We start from the raw sequence: 18,751 nt of genomic DNA, 5'->3' as shown, positions 1-18,751 counted from the left end.
ATTTCAGGAAAGGCTACCTCACCTTCTGCCTATAATACCAAACCCGTGCTGTCGATTCTGACTTATAGCAACTCTATAGGACAGAGTAGAACTGCCCCATAGCGTTTCCAAGGAGCAGCTGGTGGATTCAAACTGTCAGCCTTTTGGTTAGTAGATGTAGCTCTTAACCGCTATGCCACCAGGGCTCCTGTGCCTCTAAATAAGGCCTTGATTTTCTTCCTCAGAGCCTGCCGTTGAGGAACTGTCATGTTCCTCTTCTGGAACTTCTCGTCCCAGTGAGTGGAGGGCCTGCCTAGACAGTCTAGCTGATAGGAGAAATGGGCTTGGATGGCTGAGGCCCCTTCAGCCTGGGAAAGCACCGTCCCTAAGGAGCAGGGCTGAGTCCCAGGCCCTGTCTTGAATGGGAAGAGTTTGCCTGCATGTCAAGAGCCAGTCTGGAGCAGCAGGCTCCCAGGGTAAGTGCAGCTCTGAAGAGAAAGTGAGCCTGGGAATGAGAAGCAAACATTCCTGAAAGGAACTCTGGGCTCAGACTGTCTGAGGTCTGGCCTCACCCGTTCAGGGTGTCGGAGCAGGAAAATGTTCTCCAGTTCCAGTTCAGTAACTTCATTGCATCAGAGGGCATTCAAGGGCTGCCAAAGTCAACATGCCAGGCTTCTGGGCCCGGGGAAGAGCCCTCCTCAAGGTTAGTGGGCTTGTTTCTCTCCAATGTCCACATTTGCCATTGTGATAGGTCAGAAATTAAACTCTTCTCTGGAATGGGAGGGCTGTGGAGAGTTCCTGGAAAACCCCACGTTCTTCTTCCTTTATTGCTTGGTTCTTGTGGGAGCTTCATTAGGCAGAGAGGTGCGCTGAAGAGCAAAGACCTTGACAAGATAGGAGAAGACTGGAGTTCTGGCCCAGGTTTGTTACCTGCATGACCTTGGATGACTCTCGTCCTAACTGGGGCTTTCAGCATCATGGGTTTCTACTGCAGAGAGGGGCTGTGTCCACACTGCATTGACTTCGCTCCCTTAATGATTATAACTGTTAGCAGCTCTCTGGGCTATTGGTGGGGGCTTCTCTCTGTCCTCTCGTGAATCCCTAAGTTTCCTCCATTTACAAGCTGTGTGAACTTGAGTATGTAAGTTCACCTCTCTGAGACTTTCTTTTCCTTTTCTGTAAAATGGGGATGGTGTCTATAAGATTGTCTTGCAATGTAATGACATCACTGAATTGCTGGCACATAAGCCTACCCGTACGTCAGTTTGTCATACTGTGACTTGCTTATTGCTGTGATGCTAGAAGCTATGCTACCCGATATTTCAAATACCACCAGGGTCACCCATGGTGGACAAGTTTCAGTGAACCTTCCAGACTAAAGCAGGCTAGGAAGAAAGGCCTGGCAATCTACTTCTGAAAATTAGTCAATGAAAACCCTCTGGATCACAACAGAATATTGTCTGATACAGTGCTGGGAGATGGTTCCCCTAGGTTAGAAGGCACTCAAAATACACAGTGGCTTCAACAATGGACCAGAGCGCACCAATGATTGTGAAGATAGCCCAGTACCGGGGACCATTTCATTTCATTGTGCATGAGGTCGCCATGACTTAGAGCTGACCCCAGGGCAACTAACAATAACAACGACTGTTACAATGGTGATTAGTGTTTTGCTTTTTGTTTTAGGATGCGGTCTGCCTCGCTGGAGCCCTCATTCTGCAATTCTGGTAGGGATTTTCAAGCTCTGTGGTGGAGGATTAGTCCTCATTAAAGTGTGTCAATCACCTACCATAATGGGAGGCAGACCTTAGGGTAGCTAGTTTGCCCAGTTTCCTTCTGCAGGTCTCTCTAACCGGACCACTGGCCCAGTCTTACAGACAGGCCTTTAATCCTTCTCAGTTGACACACCAGGAAAGGTATTTCTAACTCCTTCCAAACAGGGAAACTTAATATTTTGCTAGCAGCCCTGCCTACGTGACTTTCTGAGTGTATGTGTGTGTGTGCGCGCGTGCGCGTGCGCCTGTGTTTTCTTTCTTGCAAATTTATGGGACGGCTTTGTTCTCTCTCTCTTGCTCTCTTACTCTCTTACTCTCTCCCGCTCTTTCTCGCTCTCACTCTCTCTTTCTCTCGTGTCCAACAATGCTTTCTCCAGGTTGGTATTTTAAGGTTTGGCATTTTTGCGGGTTTTTTGATGTTGTTCCCTTGCCTTTTATGCATGTGTGTGTGAGTGCATGTGCGTATATGTGTGTTTTATAGTCCTTTTACTGAACGTAAAAACCCTCCACTGAGGCTTGGAGAAACCATCTGCATTTATTTTATCACCTTTGAACATATGTTCAGGAATGAAATCTGTTTAGTCGGTTTATGGATACCTGGAGATTTGTCTAGCTTCACCAGGAAGACGCATCCAGCAGGCTTCAAACTCCAATGGCCTGGGCGTGCAGAACTGATGCCAGCTCCTCGGTTAGGCCCAGCTTTGTCTCACTGAGCTCTAGCTCTGCTCAGCCACTCAGTGGATTCTGCCTCAGCGAGGGCAATCTGTGGCCTAGAAATCAGCCAACTGTCTACACCACCCACACCACCCTCCGCAACCCTGAACTTTGAACAGGCTCTTCCACGAGCCCAGGAACAGCCACAGATTTACTGAAGACTGATTTCCTCAGCTGGAACCTTCCCCAGCCTGATCCTTTTCCTCAGAGTCCTTACCTCAAAACCTAACGAGACTCAAACTTCTTACACATGCCCTTTTCACGTTATAGTGAGCAAGTGGACTTCTCCAAAGACACATATGTTTCACGGCAAGCTAAAATGCAAGATGCCTGCACTGTTGACTTGAACCTCTGGGTTTCTGTTGGGTTCCAGATGGAGGTTGACCCAGCTTGGAAAAGCAGAACTGCAGACTGGGTCTGAGAACCCTGAGGGACTATGGATTTGCTTTCTTCACTCCTGAACCTGTATTTGATTACAGGCTGTGGAAGGCAAGTGAAACAAGCACAGGTGTGCACATGGCGGGGGCCAAGGAGAGAGAAGCAAGGAGGCAGAGAGGGGAATGGCCCAGAGATATCTAAAGCCTTTTCTCCAAGGAGCTGGTGGCCACCAATGAATTCTGCGGGGCTGAATTGTTGCAGAGTTCGGTAATGACATTCCCTGTTAAATTATAGAAGTCTCTGTGGCAAGAAAACATAAGAGTTTATTGGGAAATTGTGAAATACGGCCTAACGAGTTAGACGGCTTTTCAAGTGAAAATGTATGGAGGTGGGTGGGTGGGCATGTGTGTGCGCGCACGTGTGTGTGTGTGTGTGTGTGTGTGTGTGGCTGCGTGGCTGCTTTGATTTCCTAACCATTGATGTATTGCATTTTTTTAAGGAGAGGTAATGCTTGGAAAGAATGCTCCTGAACACGAGTTTAACCTTTAGGAGACTGAGCTGGTAGCCACCTGGGGAGCATATGGAAAATGAACATTTTGGGGGCTAGACAACAGGCAGATCAGTATAACGATTTACAGACAGAAAAGGCAGCAGGCAGGCTCCACCAGCCAGAACAGAAGGAGTTGGAGCTGTGGGCCTTCTGATTTGGTTGAAAAGAGTTGGAGGTTGATGCTGGAGTTAGGATGGAAGGTAAGATCAGAACAAATAAAAATAATAATAATCATTTACTCATTTGCTTCCTGCGTATTAGATACTGTGCACACGCCTCACGGTGCACACCTCACAACAACTTTGATAGTTTTAGCCCTTTTATGCTGCAGGGACACTGGCTGAAAGACCCAGAGGCCTGCGTGGCTGGGAAGCACCTGCTGCTCAGGCAGTCGGTCAGACAGTAGAGTCGAGGACGCCAAGGGCAAGGGCTTCAGCAGCCTGACAGGTGAATTTCAACGGAGGGGTCGGGGAGGGGCAGGGTTGGTGAGGAGGGTGGCAGGCCCTTGGTGCACAGGGAGACATTGCTTAGAGGATCAATACAGCAGTGGTTCCCAACAATTTTTCCACCTGAGAGAAATGGCAGACTCACCGGTAATGGCGGTTCGGCGCAGAAAGGATTTTCAATTAAGTTGGGGAAGAGGAGTGGACCTTCCACCACAAACCCTCCACCTTCACCCTTACTGTATTAGGGAGAAAGTGGTGTAGTTTTTCCCTGCAGTATAAACATTACCACGGGGAAAATATCCCTGTGGGGCTTTTGCAAAGAGCCAGAAGGCAGGAATGTCAAATTTGGATAGGACCTTTGAGATTCGTGGGGCCCTAGTGGCGCAATGGTTAAGAGCTTGGCTGCTAACCGAAAGGTCGACAGTTCCAATCCACCAGCTGCTCTTTGGAAACCCTACGTGGTAGTTCTACTCTGTCCTGTAGTGTCGCTGAGTTGGAATCGACTCCACAGCAAAGGGTTTGGTTTTGGTTTTGAGATTCAGTAATCCATCCTCTCCAAAACTAAACCCACTACTGTCGACTTGATTCTGACTCATATGCAACCTTCTAGGACGGAGTAGAACTGCCTCATAGAGTTTCCAAGGCAGTAATCTTTACTGAAGCAGACTGCCACATCTTTCTCCTGCAGAGCAGCTGGTGGGTTTGAACCACCCACCTTTTGGTTAGTAGCTGAGTACTTTAAACACTGCACCACCAGGACTCCTTTATCCTCCCTTATTTTTATTTATAAATAAATAATATATATTTATTATTTTTTTAATTTTTGTCAAATGTCTATTCGGTGTCAGCGTTCTGCTCGGCTCTGTGGAGGGGCAGGCAGCAAAAGAGATGTCACCTCCTCTGGAAAAGCAGTGAGTAGAAAGGAAGGAACCTTCCAGCCTACATCCCCTCAATAAGCACCTCCTCACAAGGAAGCCTGCTCTGTGTTTTAAAATAGCTCTAATTACCTGATGGTGCAGTAGTGAAGCTTGGCTGCCAACCAGGAGGTCAGTGGCTTGAACCCACCAGTAGCGCAGTGGGAGAAAGGTGTGGCAGTCTGCACCCATGAAGATTACAGCCTCGGAATCCCTGTGGGGCAGTTCTACTCTGTCCTATAGGGTCGCTATGAGCTGGAATTGAGTTGATGGCACCTAATAACGACAGTTACCTGATATGGGGACATTGGTAGTGAATTTCGAAGTAGAATACTCACCTTTGGTGAGGGAGACCCCAGTTTGATTCCTGGCCAATGCACTGCATGTGTGGCCACCACTTGTCTGCAGTAGAGACTTGCATGTTGCTGTGATGCTGAACAGGTTTCAGTGGAGCTTCTAGACTAAGATAAACTAGGAAGAAAGGCCTGGTGATCTACTTCTGAAAATCAGCCAGTGAAAACCCTCTGGACCATAATGGTCTGAGGATGACACAGCACTGGGCAATGTTTCCTTCTGTTGTGCATGGCATTGCCTTGAGTTGGGGCCAACTCTGTAGCAGCTACAGTAACAATTATCTGACAGAAAACCCTTCCCTCTGTTGAACCCAAATCTATGGATAAATTATAACACAGGTGTAACTAAGTTGTCAATGGACTGTGGGAATCCAGAAAAGGGAGCAACAAAACGCTGCCTGGGGGAATCAGGGAAAGCTCCACTGTGGAGGTGGCTTCTGAGCCGGCTCTTAGAAAAGGATAAATAGGATTTTGACGTGGAAGAATGAGGGGAAGGATATTCCAAACAGGAGAACAGCCTGTAATGAAAGGGTCTGACATACGGAGAGAAAAGTCAAAGGTTTGGTGTAATAAGAACTGTAGGACTTGTGGGAATTTAGGTCAATTGGGGCCGGCCAAATAATTCAAAGCCATGCGTGAAAGGCTATGAAATTTCAATTTGATTGTTTGGGTACTCCCATCTTTAGCTTGCATCAGAACCACCTGGAGGACTTGTTAAAACCATCAGAGTTTCTGATTTCATAGGGTTGGGGTGGGGCCCAGGAATTTGTATGTCCAACATGTTCCCAGGTGATGCCGATGCATATTTTAAGAACTACAGTTTTATTCGTTTTTTACTGTTTTATTAGGGAGTGAAGAATCAACGAGATTTTTTCAAAAGATGATAATTTTGGTGGCAGTATAATTTATTAACAGACTGATACAGGTGGAAGGTCAACAGTAAATAAACCAAGCTGAGACAGGGAAGACCTGGACTAAGGAGAAGGCAGTGGCATAGGGAGGAACATTGGGTCAGAAAAGTATTTTTGAGATTGGGCAACCAACGAGATGTGGAAGGTGAGAGAGGGAGGAAGGCATTAAGGAAGATGACCACAACATTTCTAGGGGCATATGGTTCCAAATCAAATTCAAGATGATGCCAAGAGGAGTGGAATTGAAGGCAGGAATGGTAGATAATGAGTTTGAGGTGCTCACAGGACATCAAGATAGATATATCCAAGGCAACTGATTATCAAAGTAGGAGTACACAGTTCTGATGAGTTTAGAAATAATTCAGCATAGATAAGCCTATCTGTTTATAAATAGGTCTAGTTAAAGCTCAGTGGAAGAGGGCAGCAGTGGTTCAGTGGTAGAATTCTCACCTTCCATGTGGAGACCTCGGTTCGATTCCGAGCCACTGCACCTCATGCACGGTTACCACCTATCGGTCAGTTGTGTGTACATGTTGCTATGATGCTGAACAGGTTTCAGCAGAGCTTCCAGACTTAGATGGACTGGGAAGAAAGGCCTGACGATCAGGGGCAGATTAACCAGTAATTACAAATTTGTGCTTATTTACTGATCTCTGGTGCACAGGTTTGCTTGTGCTTGCTTGCTAACCTGTAGTGCACGCTTTCACCTGTTTTTTACCACATCAAAGATGTGGTAAAACCCATGTGAAATTGTGCAGTACAGATTAGCAAGTAAACACAATTAAGCCTGTGTGTGTACCTTGCTTACTGGTTAATCTGCCCCTGGGTTTACCATATCTATTTCTGAATATCAGCCAGGGAAAACCCTATCAATCACAATGATCTGATCGGCAACTGGATCGTGGGTATGGTGCTGAACCTGGCAGCTTTTTGTTCTATTGTGAGTGGGGTCACCATGCGCTGGGAGCAGGCTCGATGGCAGCTAACAACAACGATAACAAGCTCAGTGAAGGCCAGTGTCCTAAGTTCATCAGGAAATCTGGGTGTGGCATCTGGACTCTTACCTAGGAAGAAGTGGTTCAGGCCTCCGTTTTAGAAGGACTATTCTGCCCACCCACTTCATCACCTTGGAAACTGGAAAAAGTGCTTGGAGATCACTGAAGAGAAGGAGATGAAGATGCTGAGGCCCAGGGCATCTACATCTTCTTCAGACAAATGTCACTCTATGGAGCTAGGTCTTGGCCATCAGAGACATCCAGAATACAAAGCTAGATGCTGGGAAGCTGAAAGCTAAACACAATATAGGACTTATTGTGATTTTGTTTTCTGGGCTAGGACCTTTCCCAGTTAACTTGGCTCCTTGAGAGCCTCTTGGTCAACCAAAAAGGTAAAAGATTCCTCTCTCTCGGCCAAATGCTGGAGTCCCTGGCTGGCACAGTTAAGAGCTTGATTATTAACCAAGAGGTTGGAGGTTCGAGTCTACCCAGAGGTGACTCAGAAGAGAGGCCTGGTGATCTACTTCTGAAAAATCAGCCATTGGAAACCTTATGAAGCACGGTTCTGCTGACACACATGGGGTCTCCATGAGTCAGAAACAACTCTGTGGCAGCTGGTACCGGTGGTAGCCAAATCCTGGAAGGAGCCAAACGCCCTTCTGCTCTGGAGCTTTCAGACATGTCCTTCCCTCTGCCCTGAAAGTTCTTTGTCTTCCCCTTTTCAAATACCTTCTCCTGAGTTTGTTATCATCTACCCTTCCCTGAGCAGCCAATATTTTATTTCACATTACTTAACGCAACTGCAATTGTAGCAGTATGGCTATTTGTGTAATGGCTTGTTTGATGTATTGCCCTATTTGATTATAATCTCCATGAGGATCTAAATCATACTTGTTCTAGTCAGAACCGTATCCCAGGTGCTGGGCAGAGTGCCTGGGCTCTCAGTAGGCACTCAGCAAATATTTGTTGTACAAATGAGTAAATGAATCCCTTTCACTAACTGGGGCTGCAACAGGAAGAAGGATTTGGGCCAAACCTGAGGGAAAATGGATTAGTGAGGTAAGTTGAATTGCTTTTTAGACATTTGATATTTATGATGAGTTAATTAAGGAGCCCTGGTGGCACAGTGGTTAAGCACTCAGCTGCTAACTGAAAGGTCAGTGGTTTGAACCCACCAGCCACTCTGTGGGAGAAAAATACAGCAATCGGCTTCCGTAAAAATTACAGCCTTGGAAACCCCATGGGACAGTTCTGTTCTGTCCTACAGAGTTGCTATGAGTCGGAATCAACTCAGGGACAGCAGGTTTATGACAAGTTAGAGGAATATTCCTTGGAGGCAAGAGGCTCAACAATATAGAATCACAATATCCTTTCCAGTCCAAAGATCATTGACTCCGTTATTCCACTGGTAAAATGTTGGGAAGAGGACTCAAATTGGAAGAAAACAGCTTGTGAATATAAGTTATGAGAAAGAGAACACAAGGTCACGAGCCAGGGCTTTGTTTATACTTCTCAGATAAAGAACATCACTTAATTGATTCAGCAGCCATGCATCCATTCAACCACACATTCCTTCAACAAATTCTTATTGAGACCTACTTTGTACCAGCTCTCTTCCTAGGCCATGAGCAGTGCAATAACAAACAGGGTAGATGTGGCCCAGGCCTCAGGGAGCTTACTGTCTCATGGATATGACAAAATAAAGAAATAAGCACATAAAAAAAAACCAATGCTGTCAAGTCAACTCCAGCTCATGGCAACCCTGTGTGTTACAGAGTAGAACTGTTCCATAGCCTTCTCGGCTGTGACCTTTCGGAAGCAGATTGCCAGGCCTTTCTCCCAAGGCATCTCTGGGTGGGTTTGAACCACTAACCTTCTGTTAGTAGTCACGCGCTTAACCGTTTGCACTGCCTAGGGAACCAATAAGCACATACGTATATAAAATAATTGCAGGTAGTGTAACTGCCAAGAGGAAATATAAAACAATAAAAGGATAGAGAATGCCTAGGGAGCAGTTGGGGGTGGGGCACTGGCAGTGTTACCTACTGTGTTTTCATGATTAAAATGCTTGCAGCTATGATATTTAAGGCATGAACTGTCAGTATGCCTGAGGGAAGTCAAACTCATTTTCATATACTCTTTGTGATTAATGACTCTAATTAAGATATAGGATCTTTAACCAAAAACCAAAAGCCTAACTTTGGCAATAGGTGGCCACTAGGGCCCAATTCACAAATCCCCTCACAGTTCATTCTTCATTCTTCCGGGCAAAGCTATTGATCAGAGAGGCAGACACGCCTTCCTCCGCATTACCAGAGGTGGGCCAATGAACAGTGTGTTTTCTTATCAGAGGGCATTCTTCAGCCCTCCCTCTTAAGGACTTTTTACCTGTCAAACTTGTTCCATTCCAGAGGAACAGGTCTTAAGTCACTCCCTCCTGCTGTAAGGGCGGGCCCTCTGGACCCCCTCCAGATGCTGAAGGGCCTGGGGCGAAGCAGCCTGGGGCAGGGCCGCTCCCCTGAATTCCTCTGCCTCTGGCCCCTGCTGGCAACTCCCCAACAGGGTAGGTGGGGAAGTTTGCCCAGCCCAGAATTAGGTCTCTGCCTCTGGCACCCCAAGGAAGCTTTGTTCTAATCTAAAGCATGCCACAGGAAAACCACCCTGGGGGTCTCACCACAGGGACTTTTTTTTTAGGACTATAGTCAAAGTCAAGGAGCCTGGTGGTGCAATGGGTAAGCACTCAGCTGCTAACTGAAAGGCTGGTGACTCAAATCCACCCAGTGGCTCTGCCGAAGAAAGACCTGGCAATCTGTTTCCATAAAGACTACAGCCTAGAAAACCCAGTGGGGCCGTTCCGTTCTGTCACTTCGGGTCATTACGAGTCGAAATCAACATGACAGCCTCCAACAACATAATCGAAGTCACTGCACTTCCCAACCCTCAGTGGGTATAGACATGTTCCTAATTCAATTACAAGGTATCCTGGGAACTAACCCAGCCTGTGATTTGACCTCCTGTGAATGAAGTTGTCGAGGCGAGAGCTTGAGTTTGTACATAGGAGAGTGAAGCTGGGTGGACTCTGAGAAACTCCAGAAAGGCCGTTAGAACTATCTCCAACCCCAACCTACTAAGCCAGCGAGACTCCAGAAGTTAAGCAACTCCACCAAGGCCAGTGGGATAGGGTGAATGTGTTTTGCATGTGGAAGAACATGAATTTTGAGAGACCAAAGGGTAGAAGTATGGGTTGAATTGTATCCCTCAAAAATATGTGTTGGAATCCTAACCCATGTAATCTTGTTTGGAAATAGGATTTTCTTTATTATGTTAATGAGACCATATCAGTGTAGGGTATGTCTTCAACACAATTACTTCTGAGTTATAAAAAGACTAGGTTAGACAGATGCAAGTATAAACTGGAGAAGACAGATGCTACATGCCGATCACCAAGAAACCAAGGAATGCGGGGCTACAGAAGCTGAAAGAGCCAAGTATCTTCTCCCAGAGCTGACAGGGAGAGCCTTCTGGAGCTGACACCCTGAACTGGGACATCTAGCCTCCAAAACTGCAAGAAAATTAATTTCTCTCCTTTAAAGTCACCCACCGGTGGTATTTCTGTTACAGTGGCACTAAGCGACTAAGACAATCACACAGTGACTATGCAGGGCCAAGGTGGCATTAGAACTAGATCTTCTGCAACCCCCTCCAGAACACCCTCCATTGTTCCACAGGGCTGTAACAGGCACCTTCTCGGCCAGCCTATAGGGCAAGAAGCCTGAGGAGTTCGGACACTTCACCTGGGCCAGTGAAGAGCCTTTGCAAGGGCCCTGCAGATCTCACCCCAACGTCAGCCCTGCCCAGCAAGTGATTCTGCTATCTCCAGGGGCTTCTCAGAGACTGGGCATTTGTCCACATGGAATCTTAAATCCGCAGTTACCAGGCAGACCCTGCAGTGCTGTCTCTTTGGTTTGTATTGTGGTGCATTGACCAAAGTCAGGAAGACCTAGGTGTGAACCCTGATCCCATCACTCATAATCATGTGGCTTTCAGCAACTTCCCTGATTTTGATCATCTCAAGTTTCCTATAAAATGAGGATACTAGTAGTACCTACCTCCCGGGGTCATAAGGACAATGTTTGTAACTGGAACAGGCAGCATGGACACCGGTAGACAGCTGTAGGCTGGAGCAAAGTTCCTAGGGCTTCCCTTGGCCCTTCTTGGAGTGTCAGATAATAGGGAATGCTGGAGGATCCTAAGGGAAGGGCCAGGGTAGTGGAAGATTCCTTGGGGGGCTCAGGATAGCAATGATTGCTAACCAGTATAGAAACCGTTCAGTATTTTAACAACTAGCCTAGTTGTACCAACACGTACCAGCCTGACATCACTCTGCCTCCCTCACAGAGATGTTGTCAGGATGGGAGACAAGCATGTAAGGTGCCGAGCACCATCCTTGGCATATGGAAAGTTCTCAACACCATCATCTCCCTCCCCCTGAGCTATGGGCCCTGTGCCTGCAGGCCCCAAGGAGGAAGCCCCACCTGCTCCTCGGCACGACTGCACACAAATCATGTTGCTGCTCATTGCCACCTTCGCTTTTAGGGCAGGCTCTTTTTCTCTTGCCAAAATCCCTCATGCTGTATTCCAAGTCAGTTCTTCTGGTGCTTTTTGATTTTCAGTCGAGACCAAATCTGGAAGTCTTCTTAGGTTTTGCAGAAATACCCTCAGCTCCCAGCACAGCAAAAGCACAGCACCAACTGGATGGGAATGGAGGTCTCAGAATAAAAGACTCCTGGTATCTACCTGGTTTCTTTTGCAACATCTGCCTCTCCTCCTGGCGCTCTATTGGACATCGGTCAGGCAGGACTTGGGCCTGACTCTTCGTGGGGGAGGGAGAGTGAGTGGGTGGCACCGCCTCTGCCCTGGTCCTTTCTGTTCAGTTTCACAGTGCCAGATCTACCCAGGACCCACTCTGTGTCAGACCGTAGTTACAATTGGACAACTGGATTCTTGTCATTTGCCAACTGCTCACAGGCCCCATGTCGTGGATTGAATTGTGTCCCCCCAAATATGTGTTGGAATCCTAACCACTATATCTATGGATGTAATGCAATCTAATCTAATTACTTTCCGTAATGCAACCTAATGTAATGCGACTAATCAATCAGTTGAGGTCATACTTGTGTAGGGGGGACCCTAAACCTAATCACTTCTGAGTTACGTACAGAGGTGCACATACTGGGGAAGACAGGTGCCGTGTGAGGGTCACCAAGAACCAAAGAGCACCTGGGGCTATCAATAATGAAGGAATCAACACTGCCAAGACCCTAGAGTTTTAGCCTCCAGAAGAGTGAGACAACACATTTCTATTCTTTAAAGCCACTCACTTATGGTATTTGTGTTACAGCAGTGCTAAGAGCCCGTCGTCCTCGACAAGATAGTATGAGGTGATATGGGAAGGACGATGTAGAGAAGTAAGCCTGCCATGTCCATCAAGAGCTATGAATCCTACGGTCCTGGTCCCACTGCGTGAGCTCAGATGGGCCACATCCATCCCCCTTCCCTTAGCACGGACTGGCTGTCAGACTCCCTGCTTCACACTGGAGATGCAGATCGAAACTCAGTCCCCTGGAGAAATTTAGAGAGTGATGATGCAATGTGAGAAACCTGTCCATCATCTCACTAGAACTTGTTAATGAGGCACAGTGGAAGGCTCTTTACCTCGAAGGCAAGGCAGGGCAGGGGCAGGCAGGCAGGACTTCCAGGTGGAGTTGATGCCTGCAGGGAACCACGAGAAGCGTATTCAAGATACTGCACAGTGGACAAGGGAATCTACAAATAGGTTTGTGTTGTTGGAACATAAAGAGTGAGGACAGCAAAGGCCAGGTCATGGAGGCCCACTGCATCATGCCTAATGAGCTTGGACTAAGTCTGGCAGGGAAGGGGAGCCTGTGTTAGGTGGGAGTTAGGCAGGAGAATGGCCTCTAATAGAGAAGCCATGGTGAGGGGCTGACAAGAAGGGCTCTGAGCTTCTTCTCTGAGATGCTCTGCACTTGCCACCAGGTTGTGACTATGTAGATCCAGGTCTGTCTGGAGGCAGAGAAGCAGAAGTGGCCGATCATGTGGGGATCCTGGTGTGGATCTCAGGATTCTCTGTAACCTTCCCTCTGAGGGTAGACAAGTCACAGCCATGGGTAAGGGAAAGGCCTGGAGGGGGCATACTGGAGGGCTGAAAGCCAGGTTTGGTGGATACAAGACTCAGGAGGTGGTGAGGCTGCTGTTACTGCTTATCCCTCATTTGGGTGTGACCCATGGCTCAGCAGTGCCCCTGAGTATTCATGGTCCCCTTGCCCTGGTGGCAGGGCCAGCTCTAGTCACTGCCCTGGCTAGTCTCCTGCAGCTGGAACTCCAGATGCTGGGTCTCATTCCTGGGATAATTGAGGCAATCCATATTGCTTCCTCTCCCTCTTATCCTGTCACGCTTCCTCCTGAACTTTTGACACCAACCCTGCTTCATGTCAGTGTGACTGTCAGCCCAGTGAAGTCAGCATCTGTGAGGTGGGTCTTGCAGACTTGCTCAGCCTCTGAGACCCACAGGCCTTGTTCTAGGCCAGCAGTCTTCATGTCCCTTCTCACCCTTGGAAGCCTGAGAGCACAGGCTGATGGCCTTAGAAAAAAAGGCTCCTTTCAACCCACTGATCCCTCTGAATTGCACATTCGGGTCCTGCTGACCCCAGGAGGTAGGGCTGTCGCCAGTCTTATAGAAAACCTGCAGCCCAGCTGGCTTTCCTCTCTCCTGACTCCTCCTTTTAAAGCAGAGGAATGAGCGTATTCCCAGACATGGATTTTCATCAAATGCTACTTCCATTTTCTCCCACCCAAATGCTTTCAGTTCCCCACTACCTAATATAAAACTATTGTCATATGTGGAGAATATGCAGCCAAATAATATAAGAAATAAAGTATAACGAAGGTATGGCAGACAGTTAATAAAACAATTAATATTGTTACTTTTCTGTATTTTCTGATTTTTTGTGGTAATCAGAAAATCCGAGCTCCTGGCTTGGCATTTGGTGTCATTGACAGTGGAGCCCAGCCTCTTTTGTGGCTCTTTCTTTCTGTCATGAACACTGTGCACAGCCCACAGATGTCTTCCCTGTTTCTCGGATCTGTTGCACGGCCCCACCTCCAAGCCTGACCGTGTACCACTCCGCACCCGCGTCCCTCCACAGAGCCTTCCTTGACCACCACCACCCTCCCTCACATGCAGCAGTTTCTCCCTGCTCTGATCAGAAGAGGAGGTAGCACATGTATGAACTGCTGAACCTCGAAGTTATGACTTTTCCCCCTTTGACAGATGAGGATGCTGAACCTAACTTGCCTGTAGTCACAGTTGGTAGATCAGAAAGCTGACACTCAAATGCCTCCCCCGCTCCCACTCCAACCCCAAAGCTCAAGGCTCAGAAAGCTCTTCATAAAGAAATTGTCCCTATTGACTCCCCAAGGAAGGAGAATTCTAGATTACACATAATTGGTGTTCCCTGACTTTTGCCTACATCTCGGAGTGCCCATCCTCCACTTCCTCTGAAGGGAAAATCCTACCCAGCCTTCTAGAACTAACTTGGGCCAGAACCAGAACCTGGATCAATTCTCCTCCTCAGGTCCAGCTTCATAATTTGTTGGTCCCCATGCAAAATGAAAGTATGTGGCACTTTGCTCATAATGATTAAAAATTTCAAATGGTGAATCAAAACCTTAAGCTTCAACACAGGTCCCTTCCAGATGCAGGCAGACTCATGTGAGGACCAGGTTGCATGCTCCTCCTGGGCTCCAGGGCACCAGTGCTTGCCCCTCCTAGCACTGCCACACTGCACCGCCATTGCTGGGGACACGTTTCTCTCACCCACCACATCTGGCATTGGGAAGCAGGGACTGTGGCTTTCCTCGCTGAAGTTCTAGCATCAGCAGTGCCTGGCACAGAATGGGCCTGCAATAATATTTGGTGAGTTGGAAAGACTTCTGTGTGCAAGAGATTGTAGACTTTAGAATAGGTGGTTTTATGAACAGAAGATACATGCTATAGCACGGAGGAACCTTGAGAACATTATGCTGAGTGAAATGTCAGTCACAAAAAACCACATATTTTATGATCCTATTTATATGAAGTATCTAGAATAGGCAACTGTATAGAGACTAAAGTCTATTAGTGGTTACTAGGTGTCACGGATTGAATTATGTCCCCCGAAAAATGTGTGTATTAACTTGGTTAGCCCATAATTCCCAGTATTCTGCGGTTGTCCTCCATTTTGTGATTGTAATGTTATGTTAAAGAGGATTAGGGTGGGATTGTAACACCCTCACCAAGTCACATCCCGATCCTGGGGTGTGGCCTGTACCACCTTTTTATCTCTCAAGATAAAAGAAAAGGGACACAAGCAGAGAGTTGGGGACCTTATACCACCAAGAAAGCAGCACCAGGACCAGAGTGTGTCCTTGGACGAGGAGTCCCTGTGCCTGAGAATCTCCTCAGCCAGGGGAAGATTGAGGACAAGGACCTTCCTCCAGAGCTGACAGAGAGAGAAAGGCTTCCCCTGGAGTCAACACCCTGAATTTGGACTTGTAGCCTACTAGACTGTGAGAGAATAAACTTTTCTTTGTTAAAGCCATCCACTTGTGGTATTTCTGTTATAGCAGCCTTAGGTGACCAAGACACTAGGTGTGGGTGGGGCGGAGGTGAAAAGGGGAGTCATTGCTTAGGGGACGCTGAGCTACTGCTAAGGGTGATGGAAACATTTGGAAACAGCTAATGGTGATGGTCACACAATATGATGAACACAAATAATGTCACTGAATTGTACATGCGAAGAATGTTGACATAGCAAGTGTCTTAAAGTTACATATATATTTATCACAATTAAAAAAAAAGAACAGAAGAGATATTCATCTGTCTAGGTCAGAAGCAATTTGGTTATTGGGGGCTTGAAACTTACACTATTTGTGAAATCTTCTCTAAGAAAAAATATATATACAAGATTAGGTCCTTAAAGGAGAAATCACAGCAAACCCTAAAGGTCAGATGCTGGTAACTAACACAACAAAATCAGAAAATCTGGAAAAATAACAATATTAATAGTTTTATAAACTGCCTGGCATACCTCCATTATATTTTATTTCTTATATTCTTTGGCTGTATATTCCTTGCATATGATAATAGTTTTATATTATTTTCTGTAGAGACACTAGAAAGATAATTTAGCCTCTCAGCATGTTTGATCAAATTTTATTTTCATTATTGACAGTTTAGAAGAGTTTTTTTCAGCTTCACAACTTGTTGTTAGTAATGTCATGCACACTTTAAGAATTCTTACCAGATTTAGAAGAACCTCTGTCAAGATTCTTTCATATATCAGCTGAAAAAGGACAGGACATTTCGATTTTTTTTTAATGAAGTGATGAATCTTAAATGCTCTGTGAATTGCCAATGTTCATTAACCAATTTATCATCGATGTCATCATGATAGTGTTATCTTTGTCAGTGTTAGTATTTTATGTTGAATCAGTAAAACAGAAAAAGTATTTTTTGTAATTTGAACTTAGAATTCATTTTATCTATTAATTGGACTATATAACAATCCAAGAGCCTATTCATTAAGTCTATCAGAAATGTATCATTTCTATTGGAAATGTATCATTTCTATTGGGAATGTATTCTTTCTATTGGAAATATACCATTTCTGTTGAAAATGTATCATTTCTATTGGAAATGCATTTCTTCAGGAATTAATACTTTCAGTGTGATCTGAAAATATTTTGCTATAATACGTTATTTGGCATCAGAAAATTTTAATCTTACATTGACAAAATGTTTAAAACCACATGACCAGGCTGCTCCCAGGACTTTGGGAGGGGCTGGTACAAGCAGGGGACCCTGAAGATGAAGCTTCATTATCTTCGTGGTAGGTAAATCAGTCCTGGTCAAGACTGGAGGCTGAGCCTTGGAAGAGCTAAACCTTCCAGCCACACACAGCACTGACCCCCACAACAATAGCCTCTCTTCAGACCCACAGTCACAAACTGTAGCAAATTCCAGTGAAGTTATGATGATATTATGCACATTTTCTATGTTTGTGCATATGAGAAAGAAATAGTTCCTGAACCCAACATAAAGTTGGCTCTGGCGAGCACTGTCTACTCTATTCATCTTGTTTATCAAAACAAGATTTTCTCTGGTTTTTGTATGCAAAATTTTTTCATTTGTCTTTTCAAAAGTTTAATCTCAAAGGATTTGTTTTTTGTTACCCATTTCACACAGAACTTCTGTGTTCCCTAGGGGAGAGAGAGTTGTTAGTGGTGGGTGAGAGGAGCTCCACCAGGTCCCCAACATGGCCTGCGGCCGTGGTGGCTTTTGTTAGCGTAATGGTGCAGTGGTTAGGAGCGTGGTCTCTGGAACCAGATGGCTGGGGCGTTGACAGTAACTCCATCCTATGTTAGCTATGTAACCTGGGACAAACTAACCCCTCTGTTATGGATTGAATTGTGACCCCCCCAAAACATTTGTCAACTTGGCTAGGCCATGATTCCAGTATTGTGTGATTGTCCACCATTTTGTCATCTGATGTGATTATCCTATGTGTTCTAAATCCTAGCTCTATGATGTTAATGAGATGGGATTAGCAGCCGTTATATTAATGAGGCAGGACTCAATCTACAAGATTAGATTGTGTCTTAAACCAATCTTTTTTGAGATATCAAAGAGAGAAATGAGCAGAGAGATAGGGGGACCTCATACCACCAGGGAAGTGCCAGGAGATGAGCATGTCCTTTGGATCTGGGGTTCCTGCTCTGAGACGCTCCTAGACCAGGGGAAGATTGATGATAAGGACCTTCCTCCAGATCTGACAGAGAGAGAAAGCCTTCCCCTTGCCCTGAATCTGAACTTCTAGCCTACTAGACTGTGAGAAAATAAACTTTTCTTTGTTGAAGCCATCCACTTGTGGTATGTCTGTTGTAGCAGCACTAGATAGCTAAGACACCCTCTGTTCTTGTGTTTCTTCATCTGCTGTTGTTATTGGCTGCCATCAAGTCAGACCCTTAGTCATGGCCAACCCATGCATAATGGGATTGGATTGTGTGAACCATAGAGTTTTCACTGGCTGATTTTTCAGAAGGAGATTGCTGGGCTTTTCTTCCTAATGTGTCCTCATCTGGAAAATGTACCTAATGTCATAGGGCAGTTGTGAGAACTAAGTGAGCTGTGGCTATGGGTAAGGCACTTAGTACCAAGCCTGGGGCTTCATAGGTGCTCCTCGGGTAGAGGGTCAGCAAAAATGAGGGAAACCCTTCATGAGGTGGATTAACACAATAGCCTCACAGTGGACTCAAACATACCAAAGATCATGAAGGTGGCACAGGACCGAGTAACTTTTTGTTCTGTCAAACATAAAGTCACCATGAGTCAGAGATGGCTCAATGGCAACTAACAACAGCAGCAGAATAGTGCAGGTTTTAGCTAAATGTGTGAGCCAGAGTCAGGGCAGAGGGTGTAGAGGGGAGAATGATAGATGGACCTGTCCTTGCTTCTCTAGGGGCTCACCCCTTCCATCAAGGCCTCCTTGGGAGCTTCACTTTCTACTTCTCTGGCATGGGGAGCTGCCGTAGGTTTCGTCTCCTGTGTCCTATCAGAGAGGGGTTCTTACCGGGAGACTCGCAGCTCCAAGTTCTTCCTGCCTGAGCACAGGAGGT

This window comes from Loxodonta africana, chromosome 4, assembly GCF_030014295.1.
Source record: "Loxodonta africana isolate mLoxAfr1 chromosome 4, mLoxAfr1.hap2, whole genome shotgun sequence".
NCBI lineage: Eukaryota > Metazoa > Chordata > Mammalia > Proboscidea > Elephantidae > Loxodonta > Loxodonta africana.
This window is presented reverse-complemented; position numbering follows the sequence as displayed.